Genomic DNA, 14160 nt, shown 5'->3' on the forward strand with positions numbered 1-14160 from the left:
ACTTATATTTGTTTCATAATCAGCTGGAGTTCTCAGTACCAATTTTTGGTCTTAGTCTCTTTTGGTTGCTATAACAGAAATGTATTGGCTCATAGTCCTAACAAGTCTTCACAAATTCAACATCAGGGTGTTAGCATCTGGAAAGGACCGTCTTTCTGTATCATCCCATAGCAGAATGAGGTGGAGGAAGACAAAGAACCCATACATAAAAGCCCTTTACTAAAACAATAAACACATTTGTGGGGATAGAATACTAATGGCCTAATCACCTATGAAAGGGCCCACCTATTAATAATTTTAAATGGAAATTAAATTTCAGCACAATTTTTGGAGGAAACAAAATTTTAAACTATATCAGTTCTTTTGCCCCTTCTACCATGTGAAGACACACAGACTGACACTTTTAAACCAGAAAGTGAGTCCTCATAAGACTGAATCTGTTGGTTCCTTGATCTTGTACTTCACAGCTTCCAGAACTGTAAGAAATAAATTTATTTGTTTATAAGCTACCCTGTTCATGATATTTTGTTTTAGCAGTCAAACTGGAGTAAAACATAACATTGGTACCAGAAGTGGGGTGCTGATGTAAAATATACCTAAAAATGTGAAAGGTTTGGAATTGAGTAGTGAACACAAGCTGAAAACATTTAGAGTCACATGCTAGATAATGCCAAATGCCATAAATAAACTACTGTAGTTTGAATGTGTTTTGTTCCCACCAAAGCTCATGTAGGAATTTTGAAATGTAACAGCATTGAAAGGTGGTGAGGCCTTTAAGAGGTGGGCTATTAGAAAGTGATTTGGTCCTGACCACCCTCATGACAGGATTAATGCTGGTTTTGCATATTGGGTTGGGTCTCACAGGAAAGAATTAGGTCCTGTGAGAATAGGATATTATAGAAGAGCAAGTCTACACTCTCCCTACTCTCTTCACCATGTGACCTCTCACTCTTGCACAAACATCTGCAATGTGATGCCATCCATCCCATGAAACTCCCATCAGAGATAAGCAGATGGTAGTGCCATACTCTTAAATCTCCAGAGATGTGAGCTCAATGAAACTTTTACTTATCAGGTACCCAGGCTTGGGTATTTTATTATAGCAACACAAAAATGGAGTAGGACTCAGACGGTTAGGGATAATTCTAATGCAGGTTCAAAAGAAATAGTGTTGTAGAGAAAGCCTCAATCTTTTTAGAGAGTGCCTAAGTGGTTGTGAACAGAATATTAGTGAAAATATTAATAACAAAGTCCATTTTGATGAGGTATAAAATGGAAATGAGGAACTTGTTATAGGAAACTGAAGGAAATGTCATCCTAATTATGAAGTGGCAAAGACCTTGACTGAATTAAGTTCATGCCCTAGTGTTTCATGGAAGTCAAAAACTATGAGCACTGAAATTGATATTTGAGGAAATTTCTAAGCAAAAAGCCCTAGGTGGTGCCTGGATTATTTTGAGTGTAATAAAGTTTAAGAGAAGAAAAACTACTTAAAGATGGAATTTTTAATCAAACTGGAAGCAGGAATTAAAATTTTGAAAAGTTCTTAGCCAACACTGGGGGACAAAATATGAACACCTGGTAGGGAGAGAACAAGGGTGTGACCAAAGGACTCTTGGGTAAAATTCTTCTGGAAGAGCCTTTTCAATGCAAGCCAAGTGCTATTCTTCAAGAAAATGAGAGTGACACCAAAGGCATTTTGAAGCTCAGCAGGGGTGCTCCTCCCATCATAGGTCTAGAGACCAAGAACCTAGGGGTATAAGAGTTTCAAGGTTCTTATTCCTGTGTTCTGTCACATGATCATTGCAGTCACAGTTCTGATTCTAAAAGGCCCAGATGTGTCCTGAGTCATGGTAACTACCCCTGCAGAGGGGACAGGCGATATTTTGGTCAGCTTTTTCACCATTGTGACCATAAGACCTGACAAGAACAATTTAAGAGGAGGAAAAGTTTATTCTGGGGTTAATCTTTTCAGAGATCTCAGTCCATGGACACCTGGTTCCATTCCTCAGGGCTCAAGGTGAGGCAGAGCATCATGGAGAGTATGGGGGAGAACAGCAGCTCAGGACATAATAATCAGGAAGGAGAGAGGTGGAGAGAGAGAGAGAGAGAGACCTCACCACAGACAAAAATATATACCCCAAATGCTCACCCCTAATGACTTAGCTACCTCAGCCACACCCTACCTGCCTACAGTTACCACCCAGTTAAACCTTATCAGGGGATTAATTCACTGATTTGGTTAAGGATTTGATAACCCAATCATTTCACCTCTAAACTTCCTTGCATTGTCTTATACATGAGCTTTTTTTTTTTTTTTTTAAGTCGGGGGGGGGGGACTCACTTTTTGGGGTGGATTCACATCTAAACCACACAGGTGGGTATCTTTGGCAGCATCCATAAAGTGCCATATCTGCCAGCTCAAGGAGTATATAAACCACAGGGATCATGGATTTAAGAATAGAACCACCTCTGAAACTAATAAAGGCATGGTACAACTTCGACCCCAGGCATGGAGCAAATATGGAAGCAGAACTGCCCAGAGCCATGAGGGAGGGCCACTGCCTGAGTGTGACCAGAATGCAGGATCTCCACCCCAGTGCGTCTGAACGCTATGTAGGACCTCTATTTTAGTGGGCCTGGAAGGTCAAACACTGAGCCAAAAATAATGTTATTCTTGAATTTTAAGATTTAATGCTGTTTGCCCTACTAGTGTTAGACTTCCTTGGGACCTCTTACCCTTTTCTTCTTTCTTCTTTCTCCCTTTCAGGATAGAAATGCCTATTCTATGCCTGTTTCACCATGGGGTTTTGAGAGCACACAATTTGACTTCACAGATTTACAACTGGAGAGCAATTTTCCCCAGGATGAAATGTACTTTGAGTCTCACCCATATTTAATTTAGAAGAAGTGAGACTCTGGACTTAGATTTTAAAGTTGTTACTGAAAGAAATTAAGAACTCCCGAGACTACAAGGATGGAATCCATATAGCTTGCATGCAAAAATGATCCAATTTTTTTTGTAGGGAGCTGAAGCAGAATGCCATGTATGTATATTTGTGTCCCACCAAACTCTTATGTTGAAATCCTAACCCTCAACGTGCTATATTAGAAGGTAGGGCTCTAAGGAAGTGATTAGGTAAAAAATGGGATAAGTATCCTAATAAAGACACCTCTTTTTCTTCCTTCCATGTGAGAACACGTATGAACATGAATGAACCATAGTGGAGTTGGGGGGCCCACCATTTACCAAATTTGCTGAATTTGCTGGTTTCCTTGATGTTGGACTTTCAGCCTGAAGAACTACAGATATAGATTTCTGTTTATGGTACATTGCTATAGCAGTCTAAATAAACTAAGATAAGCTATTTGTGTTAATCAGCTTTTCATTGCTGTGACAAAGTACCTGAACAAACCAACTTATAAGGATAAAAGATATATTTTGACTCATGGTTTGAGAGGGGTTTCAGTCCATGGTGAATGAACTCTCTTTGGGTCCTATGGTGAGGTGATACATCATAATAGGAATATGTGTTGGAGCAAAGCTGCTCACCTCATGATGTCCAGGAAGCAAAGATAGAGAGATGAAGGGACCAGGTACAAATATCCCACTATTATGGTTTGGATCTTAAATATCCCTCAAGGGTCCACATGCTAAAGAATTGGTCACCAGCCTGTGGTGCTATTATAAGGTTGGGGTCTAGTAGAAGTAAGACAAGCCATTGGAGGCATGCCCTTAAAGGGTACACTGGAACCCTGGCCATTTCCCCTCTGTTTCCTCCCTGGCTGCCATGAGGTGAGCAGCTTTTTTTCACTACTTGCTCCCTACCATGATGTTTTGTTTTGCCACAGGTCGAAGGTAAATGGGTCAGATGACTACAGACTGAAACCATAGCCAAAATAAGTCTTTTCTCTTGATAAATTAATTATCTCAGGCATTTTGTCACAATGACTGAAAGTTAACTAACACAACCCCAGTGACCAAATTCCCTTCTACTAGTCCCCACCTATTAAAGGTTCCTCCACTTCCCATTAGTGCCACAGGATTGTAACCAAGTCTTTAATTCATGTGTCTTTGGGGGAAATATTGCAGATCCAAGTGGTAACACTATTTATCTTTAAGACGTGAGTTTACACCAGAATAAAAATGATGGCATAACATTATAAATTTGATTAATATAATTAATAATGTTCAAAGTGTAAAGGAGAAAAAAAGCATGGTAGTCTAAAAAGATAAAGAATTTTATCAACAAAATTCACTGTATGTTCCCAATAACTACTTATCAAACTAAGTGAACATTTTAAAAAATGTTTTAAACATGCAGAAGATATAAAGTTATGCTATCATAAAATTTTTGAAATGTGGAAAAATATTCCTTTATGATCTGGAACAAGACAAAGGTGTTATTCCCCACTACTATTTAATTATGCTTAGGGTCCTAATAAGCACAATAAAATGTGAAAAACCAAAGTTGTAAGGATAATGAGAAAAAAAAGTCTCATTATTCACAAATAACATCATGAGACTATAAAAAAAATCAAAACCTGTACACATACTAGAAATAATAAGAATTTGGAAAGTTTGTGAAGGCAAAATAAATTTTTTAAAGATTTATTGCATTTCAACACATGAGCAAAACCAGAAAACACAATTCAATTTAAAAGGTAGAATTTACATAGCATTCCAAAAGTAAAGTATCTAAAAATAAATGTAAGAACTCCTATAAATCAATAAGAAAGAAAATGACATGAAAATATTTACAAAAGACTCAAAGAGGCATTTCATTAAGGAAGTCTCTGTGGTATAGAAATAAACATGAAAAGATGCTCAATCTCATTAGTAAGCAGTGAAATGCATAAAAACTAACCGCAGTCCAATTTTTGCCTACCAGGTTTGCAAAATTCAGGTGTTCACAAGCATCTGGAACTTATACCTTTCTATTAATATACACTCATTTCAGAAAACAATTTAGCATTATCTCGCCAAGATGATATTGTGCTCTGAATGCAGCTCAACCATTCTACTATCCTAGAGACACACTTAGACATTTACAAACATCTATCCACAGCAGAATGAAAAAATATGCAATAATAATATTATGAATTAGCATATATCAGGAAAAATGAATGCATTCCAATTGTCTGTGAAATGCTGAAAACAATAAGAAAATATGAAGATGAAAATATTCAGTATGATTCCATTTATATAGTTTTTAAACTGTAACAACTAAAATACTATATTATTTAAGCATAGACACCTGTCTGGTAAGTCTACAGAATAAAGCAAGGAAATGATAAACACAAAATTCAGAATTGCCAATGAGAAAGGAAAGACTTGGATAAGACTTGAGAAGGGTACCCAGGGAGCTGGAAGGTAACATCAATAGTCATGACTTTCCTAATCTGCATGATGTACACTCAGATAGTTTGAAGTTTAGCTGGTCCTCAGAGACGTCTGATGGTTCTCCAACGTCTTGGATTACCCCAGCTTTGGGGTATTAACTCATTTACATGTAATTTAATTACTGATATTTTTGGACCATCTATGCTATTTGTTTTCTATTTGTCTCCCTGTTTTATATTCCTCTGTTCCTTTTACATGCTTTCTTTTGGCATATTTTTTCTATTACTCTATGTTCTTTTTTATCCTTTGGGAATAATTCTTATTTTTTAATGTGAGTAGTTACTCTAGAGATAAAAATGTTTCCTTAACTCACTATAATTATATTAATATTTTGCCAACTTCAAAAAATATTAATAGTTTTCACAGTTTAACTCCATTTATCTCATTCCCAATTTTGTAATATAGTTGTTGTTTATTTTGTTTCTACAACATTGTGTTTTAAATAGTATTTTTAAGCAACTCACATTTTAGCACTTCTTCTATTCTTCATTCCTCTTTAGTTTTGTGTATCCATCTGGGATCCCTTTTCCATCAATCTGAAAAGATTCTGTTAATATTTCTTACAGTGCAGATCTTCTAGTAATAAATTTCTCAACATTTACCTTCATTTTTAAGAGGAGGTTCACCCTGTTATAGAACTTTAGGTTGCAATTTTTTACTTGACTCATAATAATTATATGCATTTAGTACAATCTGATAATTCAGTGCTTGTGTAAAATAGCTAATGAACATCCCAGGATAATTATTATTTACATATCTTTAAAACATTATTTCTTTGTGTAAGAAAACTTCAAATTCCTAGCTTCTAGTTCATTACAAAAAAAAAAATCTATCAATTACAGTCACCCCACTGTGCTGTAGATCACTGGAACTCATTCCTCCTATCCACTTGAATTTTGGTAACCGCTGTGGTCAGAAGTTTTTCTTTCAACATTTTGAGATGTTATTCAATTGATGACTGATTTCCATAATATCTGTTCAAAAGTCAGCCTCAAGACTGACTATTGGTCCTTTGAACTTGATATGCCTTTTTATAATCTGTCTAATATTTTATCAGTTACTATATTTTTCTGCATTTTTGATTATGTTATTAGAGACTCCAGGTCTCTAATGAAATAATTTTTCTCTCTCACCTCCAAGCACTTTTATTACTAATTAACACTCGTACATGTATGATTCTGAGAAACCAGCAATCTTTTACAGAATATGGAGGTAAAATTCCTCATAGTTTCTATACCAATTACTCTAAATCTACTTTTGATATTCTTTCACTAAATATTCTATTCTTTGTTTTTAATTACTTTGTGGTGAAGGAGTTTCTTCACATAAAGAAAATAAAAGCTATCCCTCAATGAGAACCTGTATCATACACACATGACAGACACAACCCTCTGTGGGTTTCCTGCCTTTACTCATGAATTCCTAATTCCTTAAATTTCAAGACATCCTCCTAATTTACTGCCTAGATTGTTACTCAGAGGTAAAATGGGGGTGTAAAATGCATTAACATTGGATAAAAATCAGAGCAAATGTAGGATGATACTCATGCAAGTTGCGCTCCCAGGTAAAAAGTGGAGAGTTGCCGGTCAGCTGTTTCATAGAGGCATGTCTCATTGATCTGACAAGCTGGCAGGTTCCCTTAGAGATAAAGCAGGGCGGTAGACTTTCTTCACCTCTCTGTCACCGTCCAGTCATCTTTTAGTATGTATGGTAAGTGTTTACTTAATAATTATTTTAAGTATCCAAAAATATTCAACATGAAGAGAATTTCTATCCCACTTCAGAACATTAATCAATAATTATTTTTTAATACATGACAACAGTGGAATGCATTACAATCCTTATTACATATATAGAGCACAATTTTTCGTATCTCTGTATATAAAGTATGTTCACGTCAATATATGCCAGTATACATCTACATTTTTTGCATTACAATTCTTAATACACATATATACCACAATTTTTCATATCTCTTTTTGTATATAAGGTATGTTGACACCCAATTCAAATCTTCATACACGTACTTTGTATAATGATGACCATCACATTCCACCATCCTTATAATCCCCTTCTCCCCCCCTTTCCCTCCCACCCCTCTTCCCTATCTAGAATTAATCTAATCCTCCCATGCTCTCCCTCCCTACCCCACTATGAGTCACCCCACTTATATCAGAGAAAACATTCGGCATTTGTTTTTTGCGGATTGGCTGACTTCACTTAGCATTATCTTCTCTAATGCCATCCATCTACCTAATGTAGCATTTATACACAGTGGAATATTACTCAGCATTAAAAAAGAACAAAATCAATAAATAATTCTAATCATCTACTATTTGTACTAGCAATAAAAGTCCATGGATAAGATTATACCATATATTCTGGGAAGGAAGAGCTATTTCCAATTGCATCAGGTAACCTTGCTGAGAATGTGTAATTGGCCTCTTCTCACATGGCACTGATTCCATTGCCCTTCTATAAAAAAAACACCCAGAAAATGTGGTCTAGAAGAACCACTTACTCAATATAATTTTGAAGACAGCAAAAGAGTTTAAATTTTCAGAAAAATATTAGAATATTTGAGGGGAGGGAGATGTATAAATAATTAAAAGTAGAAATCATACAAATTCTGAAAATGCAGTGTTCTGAAATTGTATTAGAGAATTAATACAATAAGGATTTTTAAAAAAATCATCCAAAACCATGAGGTTATGCCATGCAGAATATATGGCTTCCAAGCTCACCAGGGACTGGACAACAGGGTTCAGGAAGTGAACAATGTTTTTAAGGACTGAAATTGCTTTTCTCATTTTGCATTTTTCAGAACCCAGTTGTGAGGCCAAACCAGCCATAAAGGAGACTCATAAAGGTAGAAGGGGAGCTTTGTTGTAAGCTTTTTAAACTTTGTGTTTTCCTGATGCCTCGAGAGCCCCACAAACAAGTTTTGAGTACCTCAGCCTGAAGACCAGATCTACCACTGTGAAAAGGCTGTGAATTTCTACAACATGTACCTCCACAAGACTAGGATTCTAATTAGAATAAGTCATACTGCATGTTTGTATAAATATGTCAAATTATACTCTACTGTCATGCATGACTAAAAAGAACAAATAAAGACAAAGGCTGGTCCCCATCATAAGATTCTTTTCTTGCCCTCTCTGATTGTGACCTAGTGACACAATGAAATCCCTGCACGTATTTTGCACATGGTACTTCAACATGACCCCAGTAAAGACACTGGTTCACAATTATCTTCTTTCTCCGTTGAGCTTATTTATTTGAGCTTGCTCCTTGGGAACACCTGCTATGTAGCTTCCTGCTTGGCTTGCTTTGTTACTCTCTTGAGGACCCATGAATGTAATGAATACTGTAATTTCAGGACTTCTCTCTGCCCAGTATACTTACCAAGGCCATGTTGGAGTGCTCCTAAAAAAAAAAAAAAACCAAAGGAGGACTTAGCCCTTGACACAGGATAACATGGGTGTTTTATAGTCTTTATGGTATCAGAGGAAAAAGTAGAGAATATCTACATGATGTCAAATGTATTATTTGGATTGAATTTGTAACTCCAATTATTGAATGAGAAGAGAAACAGAAAAATCTGACAGTGATGATAACAGGTATGATGGCTGATTTTATGTGTACAATTTATTAGTTTCCAGGGCACAGGTCAAACTTATTCTGACTGTTTCTGTCTGTGGAAGTGCTTTTGGATCAGTGGATTTTGAGTAAAGTGGCTTAACCTTCAAAATATGGGTGGGATTCATCTAATCAGTTGAAGGGGTGAATAGAAGAGGACTTACCTCCAGGCGTAAGAAGGAATTCTTCCAGCAGATAGCCTTTGGACTTAAGCTGCAGCTCTTCCTGGGTCTCCAGCCTCCTCTTCAGGTTTCAAATTAACTAAGTCTCCAAAATTGCATAAGTCAGTTCCTTAAAATAAGTCAGTCTCTCTCTCTCTCTCTCTCTCTCTCTCTCTCTCTCTCTCTCTCTCTCTCCAGATATTTATATCTACACATACATCTTGTTCTTTGTTTCTCTGAAGAACCCTGACTGGTACAAGAGGTTACTAGTTTATTTAAAGCAATCAGCCTTCCTGTATTTATTTAATAAGCACTTATTACAGAACTGCTATATGCATCCAACACAGCCATATAAAGACATAGATAGACAGGTAAATCAGTCAGAATGCTTCTCATTAAGGAGCATGGTGTCTAAGAGGAAAGAGAAAGATATGTAGGATGTTCACTCAACTGCATTTCTTTTAACTCTCTCCCCAAATTGCTATATTTTTGTTTTGTCTTTTACATTTGTTAGCAAAAGTAACCCAAAACACTTAAACACTGTTTCAAGTAGTTCATTTTCTTTTTTAAAATAGGAATTATATTCTCATCTGTATCTGCAGGCTAGATGGACAGCTGTCAAGTTAGTTTAAAAACATGAATAGAGAAAGCTGTAATGATTGCATTTTAATGTGCTAGGGAAAGCATTCTGCTAAAAATCAAAGTCTCTTGTTCTACTTCTGCAACTGTGACCATAAAACCAATTCAACCCTGAGGCCTTTGATTTCTCCACATTGAATGGAGATGTTTTCTGAGGTCTCTTTCAAGTTTTTATTTTCTTTTCAGATTTTTCCTTCATTGTTTCTCCATTGTTTTCTTCCCCATAATAAAACACTTTACTCTTCCTCTGTGCAGGGACCTCACTCTGAAGCCCCAGGTGAGTCTGAGTTTCCCAAACAAAGGCCGGAGCTCTTTCCTGAACCTTCTGTTTTCTCTGCTTTCATGCTATCCCAGTCCATCCTGGCTGCCCTAACAGAATCCCACAGACGGGAAACACAGAAACACCCCTCACCCTCCCGAAGTTCTGGAGGCTAGAAAGTCAGGGTGAGGTTCTGATGAGAGGTCTTTTTGTGGTTTGCAGATGGCCATCTTCTCCATGTGATCTCATGCAGGCAGAGAGCATCCATCTCTGTCTCTTCTTATAAGGGTGCTAATCCCTTCCAGGCAGGTTCCACCCTCATGAACCTATGACCTCCCCAGGCCCAACCTCCTACCACTGTCTGGTTAGGGATTAACCCTTCCCGTGAATTTGGGGAGGACATAAACGTTCATAGCAAATGTATCCTTGTTTTGTGGCCTGTTGGGGTCAGCTTTTTCATGACTGTGACCAAAGACCCAACAAGAACAATTAGGGGAGAAAAATCTATTTGGGCTCACAGTTTCAGACATCTCAGTCCACAGAGGGCTTGACTCCGTTTCTCTGGGCCCAAGGGGAGGCAGAACATCATGGTGGAAGGGTGTGGAGGAGAAAGGCAGCTCAGAACATGGCCACCAGTAAGCAGAGAGCTCCACTCTTCAGGGACAAAATATAACTGCCAAACACACGCCTGATACCCACCTTCTCCAGCCATGCCCTACCTGCCTGAGGTTGCAGTCCGAGGAATCCATTCATGAGAATCTGTGTACTGATTAGGTTCAGACTCTCAGAGATCCAATGATTTCACCTCCAAACTTTCTTGCATTGTCTCACACATGAGCTTTGGGGGCACAACTCATATGTAAACCACAGCATGGCCCATCCTCTCAGACCTACCTTCTACTTCAAAAGATTTAACTAAGCTGTTCAGATCAACTGGGCTAACTTGTTGCTTCATTCCCGTCTGCAGAAACACAAATGCAGGAGAGTGGTAGTTTTTTGAAGAAAACTTCTTCCCGCAGAGAATAGACTGAGAGGGCAAATATCAGACTGCTTATCCAATGAGAGGACAAGAGGAGTGTTATGTCACTCGACCAATCATTCGTTGCTATGGCAGAGGATAGATATGTTGCAACGCTGTATGTTATAGACAATTTCACAAGACAGCACTTTCTGCAACCTCCCCAGTTTACAAAAGCACCTCTCTAGATATGCAATTTTAATATCCTCCAAACTGAGAATACATTGGTTGTGTAACAATGCATACTGAAAGGGTGTTAAAGTTTTATCAAATATATTTTCACATGCAATGAACTGATCATATGGTTCCCTCCTTAATTTCATAAGTGTGCTAAATTATGTCAACTGTTTTTTTAATGTTAAGCCAAACTTGCATTCTGGGAATACACCCAATTTTTATGATATATTATCCTTTTTACATATTTCTGAATTTGATTTGCTAATATTTTGTTTAGGATTTTTGCATTCACATTCTTTCTTGTGATGTCTTTATAAGTTTTGCTATCAAGTTATGCTATACTCATAAATAGAGTTGAGAAATAGTTCTTTTTTTATTCTCAAGAAAAGTTTATGTATATTTGGTGCTATTTCTCCTGAAAAGTTTATAAAATTCACTGCTAAAGCCATCTGAGAACTTTGCTAAGTCATTTTTAATCACATACTTTTTTATTTGTCTATTAAGGTCTTATGTTGTATTTTCCTCAAGGAATTTTTTCCATTTCATTTAAATTTTCAAATTTATTAGCAAAACGTTGGTTATAGTATATTTTATTATTATTTTGGTATATAAAACATATCTGTAATGTTTCCTTTTTTATCCCTGGTGTTTATTATTCACATTTTTTTCTTTCTTTTCTTTTTTATCTTGAACATTTTACCAGAAGTTTTTCACTTTCATTAAACATTTTGAAGAATCAATGCTTGGCTTTGTTAATTTTCTCTATCATAGGGTTTTAAAAATGTATTATTTTGAATTTAGTTTTGTTATTATTTTAATCTATATGGATACTTAGATCTTTGATTTTCAAATTTAAAATTTAATTCAGAGATTAAATTTTCTAAGTATAGATTTAGTGGCTTTATAAGCATTAGCCCATCATATGTTCATTATCTTTTAATTAAATATTATTTTCATTGTAATTTTTTCTTTGACCCTTGGTATGCACAGAAGTGGTAAGATATCAAGCCTGACTGCTATCCTTGAAAACCATGCTTAGGAGGGTGGACCTTCAATGGAATTTAGAAAGGAGGATTTGATGAAGATCCCTTTAATTTCTCAAATCCAAATAAGTGGCTCTCCATGCCTAACCTATACAAAGAATAAGATATATGCTGAATATATTCTTTCTTTCTAGCATTTGAAATGTGGGGATGTGACAGGCAGAGATGCTCTGCAACTAGCTTCCAATAAAAATCCTGAGCATTGAGTCTTTAATGATTTTCTCCTGTTAACATTTCATATGTGTTGTCACACCTTGTTGGGGTAATTAAGTGCATCCTCTGTGTAATGGTTAATTCCATGGGTCCACTTGACAACCTAAGGGATGTTCAGATAGTGGTTGTTAGAGTTTAAATACTAAGTGACTCCCAAAAGCTTATGGGTGAGACAATGAAAGAAGTGTAGAGGGAAAACGATTGTGTTATGAGAGCCTTTACCTAATCAGTGCAAGAATCTCCTTGAATGGATTAACTGGGTCATAACAGTAGGCAGTTAGGGGGTGATGGAGGAGACAGATTGCCGAGGGTGAGACTTTGGGGTTCATTCTTTATCCCTGAAAATTGGAGCTCTCTGCTTCCTACCTGTCACCCTTTGAGCTGCTGTCCCTCCCTTACACCCTTCTTCCCTGATGTTCTGCCTCACTTCAGGCCCAGAGAAACAAAGTCAGCATCTATGGATGGAGACCTCTGGAACTGAGTGTCAAATGAACTTTTCCTATTCTAAAATTGTTCTTGTCCTATCTTTTGTTCACAGTGTTGAAAAAGCTGACAAAAACAGTTGTTAAAACATTGGTTTTTGTTGTGTTTCTGAGGGTGTTTCCAGAAGCATTTAGCACCTGAATCAGTGGACTAGAGATCTGATCTCACTGATGTGTGTGAGCATCATGTAATCTATTGAGGGTCCAAACAGAGCCTAAAGGTGAAGGAAGGAAATGTTCTCTCTTTCTACTGGAACATCCATCTTGTCCTATCCTTGGACATTGAAGGTTTCAAAGACTTTGGACTCTTGGACTTGAGCTAGTGCCTGCTACCCACAGTTTTCAGGCCTTTCTTGAAGTAGACATTATACGATTGGTAGCTATTCACAGACAGTAGTTATGTCCAGTATTTTTCTGGAATCAATCACCTGTATCTTTGTGTGCTATTTGATTCTTGATTTCTTTGCATAATTTTGCTTTTTGTTCTCTCCATTCAGTCTTAATGCAATTTATTGATTTGTTTCCTAGTTCACTGATCTTCTCTTCTGTGCTTCTAATCTGTGGTTACACCATCTATTATGCATTAATTTATAGTATTTTTTCTTATGCTTTTTTCACTTAATATTTTGCTCATATCCTTTCTCTGACATACTAATCACAGTTGTATTCAAACCTACTTCTGTTAACATCAGTATGTGGGAGTCTGTGGATCTATTTTTATTATCACAAAATATGGAATCAACTCAGATTGCCCCTTTCATTTTCAGTGATTTCTTTCTGCCTCTTATTCTGCATGGAAGGCTAATAATTGTGTATGAAAAGTTGTAGAGATAATTTTAAGTTCTAGTTAATATTATCTTTTACCAGATAAGATTTATTTTTGTTTTCCTTCAGTCATTCAGATTAGGGCATGTCATCTTACTCCATATTGGAAGATCCCTAGATTGAAATTAGACTTCCGTGTTTCATGTACATTAGTTAATTTATGCTTTTGAAAATTTATTTTAATTAATTTTTATTGGAATAAAATATTTGTACATATTTATGGGTATATTACGGTAATTCAATGCATGTATACAATACATAATAATCTTATCATGGTAATGAATATTTTAATCTCTTCAA

The sequence above is a fragment of the Urocitellus parryii genome, chromosome 8 (assembly GCF_045843805.1).
Source record: "Urocitellus parryii isolate mUroPar1 chromosome 8, mUroPar1.hap1, whole genome shotgun sequence".
Lineage (NCBI taxonomy): Eukaryota > Metazoa > Chordata > Mammalia > Rodentia > Sciuridae > Urocitellus > Urocitellus parryii.